This window comes from Rhagoletis zephyria, unplaced genomic scaffold, assembly GCF_001687245.7.
Source record: "Rhagoletis zephyria isolate East Lansing unplaced genomic scaffold, Rhagoletis_zephyria_1.1 Rzeph_scaffold_02043, whole genome shotgun sequence".
NCBI classification, from domain to species: domain Eukaryota; kingdom Metazoa; phylum Arthropoda; class Insecta; order Diptera; family Tephritidae; genus Rhagoletis; species Rhagoletis zephyria.
The window spans coordinates 61,667-67,398 of record NW_016159127.1 but is presented as its reverse complement, the minus strand read 5'-3'; positions in this window follow the sequence as shown (position 1 = coordinate 67,398).

Sequence of the window (5,732 nt, the reverse complement as noted above, 5' to 3'; positions counted from 1 at the left end):
AGATAATAATTATTATTGAGTTTATAAAATTGAAAAGGCCATACAGCCGCAACCTACTGAAATTTTAACTTGAAAATTTTGGAACTTATTCCTTTTTAGTAGGGAATATAGGTTTTGAGTTGTTTTGAATGATCATTATTCTTAAAAGAGAAAATAAAAGTCAGTAATAATTATTATCTTTGGGCGAAAAAATAAAAATCAATTAATAATTATTTTCAAATGAATGTAATTTTCTTCTTTTTTTCTTATCCCAAATTCACGAAGAATTCAAATAGTAATCTACATATGTATATCAACAAAATTACTTACAGGTTACTTCAACATAGATGGTGTCACTTCATTTACCGTAATTTGAGATCATACATAGGAGACCAAAAAAAAAATCTATGGCTAGAATAGAGAATGCAGAACTCTTTCCGAGCTTTAAAAATAGAAGCATTAAAAGCATATAGAGTTCTTTGTCCACCCATGGGTGCCTAGTGAAGGCTATTTTTACTTAATCATCATCATCCTCATTCAACCTTCGGTACTCGTCGCCTACGCGATCATAGTTACTGGTTTTGCGAAGAAATGTGTCCTTGACAGGACACTAGGCCTTCTCATGTTTCCACGACATACATACAAACATATGTAACACCTGTAGCCAAGAGTTATTCTGCGGTTGTACTCCAGGTTAGAATTATTGATGGTGCTTATGCTGGATCCTAAGTAGTCAAAGTCCTTCACTATTTTAAAATTTTAACTGTAAACAGTGACACTGTGCTGATAAGACACTTTGTGTGTTACCGATGGTACTTTTATTGTCTTCGTTCACCGATAGACCAACCTCTTAAGGCACGACAGCTGCGGTTCCAGGGCCTGTTCACTGGAATTCTTTTTCAAATGACCGGCTCCAAGCCCAGCGTACAATTTATTACTTGTAGGGCATTTTAAAGGCGCCCGCTTGTAGCCGTACCAACTGCAGCTCGCACATGTCTTGCACACGTTGTCGAGGGTACGCAAACGGTTACGCAAGAGACGGGATTGAGAATGGTCGAGGAACTGTAACTGCGAACAGAGCCGAGTAGGGTATTACATTGGCAAAAGGTTGCAGCGAGGAAAATGAATCTGGTATTAAATAAGTCTCTACTCTATTTATATGTATATACTTATTTTTAAACATGTGGCTAGGTATGTAGGTATAATTTTTTTCCTTCGCTTATTTGTTTTGAAATATCGATGTGTGAAAAGAGTCATACTAGGTTACATAAATGTATTTAAAAAACAAACAAAACACGTAATTACTTCATGTATTTAGTATGGAAATTCGCCTATTTGAATTTAAAATTCATCCCAACACACTGACAGCCTAAATTGGCTAAACACGGAAATATGCGTTTTTTTTCAAATGTTGTACTCGAAAAGCAATGTTTTCCACTAAATTTTGTATGCAGGTCAAATTCAAAATATGTAAATATGTACATACATATATATGTATGTATGTACGACCTAGGGTGAGTCAATAAACCAAAACAACATACACTTAAATACATGTAAATATGTAACTAAATATAACACGTACATTTGGTGACTCAAATTCGAAATTTAAAACATTGTTTACTAGTAAAATATACAAAAAACCACAAGCACGGTTGATATACTTAAGACAAAATGCGGCCGAAGAAAAAAGTTAAACGCAAAATTGTGTAATCGTTTAATCGAAAGAAATTGTGCTGCCAAGTGACGCGATGGTCCCCCAGACAGGCCGGCAGGCCCAATTAGCGCGCGCAGCACAACCAAATGGGGGGCCAATTGAATAAGCGGCTACCAAAATGCACAAACGCTAATATGGGCTGTGGAGCTGGCGCTTGCGCTTGCGCTTGCGCTTTTGCGTCCTCGTCGCTGGGAATCAAATTGCCGGCCAACTGTAACAAAGCCACCCGTCCGCCCGTTCCGCTCGCCAGCACTGACCCATCGTCGTCAGTTGGCTCTTGGTGTTGGCTTACTTTATATTTGCAAATAATTTATATCCAACATTTTCATTATTTACAACTTAGCTTTCTTTGAAATTTCTATGTTGACAACGGCAAACAACAATAACTTGTTGGAATGGTCATATTTGGCAAAGGCACACCGCTACGTTTGGACTCGTTAGACATACCCGGCAGGAAATGGGACTTACTTGTAGCTAAACTATAAACTAACTAGCAGTCGACTAGTGGAGACTATTTATTAACTATTTCCTTTGGCCGTAACTAACTATTTTTTAAGGCCGATGGCCGCGAAATGGTGATCACTGGTTTCCTCTGCATTAGATGTCAACTGACTTGTAGCTGTCTACTTTTGGACATAAATTATCAATAAAAAAAAATATTTCTTCAATTTTTTTATATTTTTATTTATTTATTTTTTTTTAACATTACATATTTGTTTATTTGTTTACATGTTCTTTGTTAGGTGGTCACACATTTGAATTCCATCAGACATAACATCAAAATGATAGCATAAAATTTCGTCCTTTATTTTATTTGTCCTGAATTCGAAAAAGAATCTGCGAAATGCAGAAGAAAAGTGTATTGGAAAAACTTTTTTGTAGGAGTATATTTAAATAGAAACTTATCGTTATTTATCGAAATCCCGCAAAAAATATATCTATAAGTTGGTTATTTTCATCAATTGATAATTTTTTTCTGCAGGGTATATTCATACCTACATACATGCATACAAATGTACATACCTTTGCATATATGTTCATACATAATACATAAATGTATGTATGTATGTGTGTGTTTTAATGCATACATTTGCATTTCAATGTAGATAAGCGTTTTGTTGTAGCCGTGTAGGTGTACGTGCAATGCAAGCTGATGCACTGAATTGATCTGAGATTATTTGAGTGATTTGTGGGAAGTGGGCTACTGGGAGGGAGGTGGACTCTGCTCTGCTGCTATTGTCAAATATTTGTTTCTTAGGAAAAAAAACACTGCAATAAACATTAAAAAACATATAAAATCTATGGAACAACTCAAATTGAGATGGTAGATAAAATGCACAGATGCGGCTTTTTCCTTTGTGGAATTGGACTAATTTACAAATAATCGGTATATTTATACTCGCTAGATGTACGTTTATGTAAATAAAATGAATACTTTATTTTGTATGGGCTATGGAAGATTAAATAAATGATCGTCTTTATATGCATGCGAATACGAATTGAAATGAAAGCAAATTCCTTTGATTATTTTCTTCATTGATTATTTTTAACGGTTGGCAGCGAGCCGAACAAAGACAATAAAGATGTTTACTTATTGTGACACTCATAATGATAACAACTGACGTTGTTGTGCAAATTCTTCCATACAAAAAATATCGTCATACATACATACATACTTTGTATGGAAGAAAATGCATAACCTCACCAGAAAAATAAAAAATAAAATGCCAAAAATCTACCTACCTCAAACTTACAGTTTAAAACTGCATATTGAAAATCGAGTTACAAAGCTGGAAATTTGTACGATTGTTGATTTTTTTTTATATCACACAAAGTGTTAAACGTGGATTTATGCGATTTTTAATTAAGAATATTTGTAATTTTATAAAAAAAAAAAACTAAATTAAATTACAAAAAATATCAGTTATCTGATTGATTAACTCTTCTCTTAATTCCTCATTTTCATTTCATTTATTTAATGGTAATTAGTACGTTAAGATAAAATCTTTTTTTGCACAAGATGTATTATATATATAATATATAATTTTGTATGTCGCAGCCAAGTATCGAGTTTCTCAACAAAGAAGTATGTTCAAATTTCTTCAGACCTTATACATATCTTGTGGCAAAATTAAAAGCGACGTCTAATGCCGTATTTCCACTAGGCATTGAAATGACAAAAAATTGATGCCATTTCGAAAAATTCCATGTGGAAATGAACTTATTGACTATTTTTTTTAATGTAATGGCACCATAATTTTTTAATGCCCGACTTTGTCATTTATCATTTTTTGCCATTTAATGCCTAGTGGAAATGCAGCATAACTTGTGATTCGAGTGAAAATCTAGTTTGCTATAAACTATCTCATAATACATAATAAGTTGAACTACTAAACCCTAAACCAGCTTTTTCTTAGTGACTAATTTAAATAATTGGACTTCACCCTAAAATATATATACATACTGATGTCACCGCTAACTATGACTGGGCGCTTTCATATTTATTTACTAACCAATGTGGAATTTCTCTCTTTGCTGCATTTTTGCGTTTTTGTTTTTACTCCTTTGATTTAAGTATCTATATAAGTATGTATTTCATCCAATTAATTGTGTTTGTCTTTATGTTTGGTCTATAATCGCTTTCTTTGTTTTGCTTGTGCCTAATTCCTTACTTATTTTAATAATCTTTCACTGCAAAAATTTTTAAATTTCTATTTGAATGTCATTTTGTTGATTTAGTGGTTTTTTTTATCGCTTGATTTCAGTGAATAGTGCAATCCACAGAGTTTTTTTTTTGCTTTTGGTGCTTTTTTTTGTTTTTGGACTTAAGACGCATATTTTTAAACTATTAATGCGTTGCTTTAATTGTTTGTTTTTTGTTTTTAAATACATCTGAGTTCAGCGAACTTTTACTTTGATGTCGCCACTTCTAAATTTAGAGATGCCTCTCATTTTATTTACTTTTTAAGCAAGATACGCATTTTGACTGTGTTTTAGTGTTCTTTTGGTGTATTTGTTATTGATTTAACCCGTTTTGGATGTTTGCCCAAATTTGTACAAGGTAATTTATTAGCGTAGGTCAAGTGAAAACGCACCGGTTTTAGGAAGCGCTGAACCACAACAAATGCTGAAGATGGTCAACGTCCCGAAAAAGTGTCGGAGTTAAGCAATGCCTTATAGTAAATGTGCTACGCCAAAGCAGCGTGGGCTCGGACAAGAGTATTATAGAGGTATTATATATATATATATATATGTATGTATGTACATATATATATTCGGACAAAAACATGATTTATCGCTAGCTTAAAGTGAAAAGAGGCTAAGTCCCAATTTAAAAATTGTACAGGAGAGGAAAAAAACTTTTTATAGCCATTTTCTCCAAGTGTTTGTTGTATTTGAATACAACATTTTTCAACATGAATCAGAAAGATTCGTTCCTCATTGAAAGATTTCGTACTATTTTGGCCTTATCGGTGCTTCTTTTGGACTTACCACATTTAACTTTCATTGAATATAAACGAGAAAACATAAAACAAGGACCTTCACCCTTTTCGCAGTGACGCATTCTTAATTTCTCTAGCCTGCTGTATCAAAATATGAGTTTTCATAAAAAGTGGACTTAGCAACTTTTCACTCTAAGCTAGCGATATGTGTGCATTGGGGAAAGTCGATTCTTTTATCGTTTGAGGCTAGCCTACCAGCTCTAAATTCTGGATTTGATCACTGCTGCGGATAAAACATATTTTTCAAAAGTATTCATACTTCACAATTAAAAGCTAGCCTTCAAGCGTTTAATGCTTATGAAAAGCTTTTTACGCTTGCCTCCACTCTGGCTCTCTCACCTTCTTTCAACCAGTTGCCGAGTCGAAGCATCCTTTCAGCGAAGCGTCATCTGCATTTGCAATAATTATCCTTCGCTTTATCTCCATGCTGGCGATGTGTGTGTATGTGGTGATCTTGGAATATGGATCCCTGGCAGGCAAAGTCCTTATAACTGCCAGCAATAACATATACCCAAAAAAGCTCAAATACCCGTTGT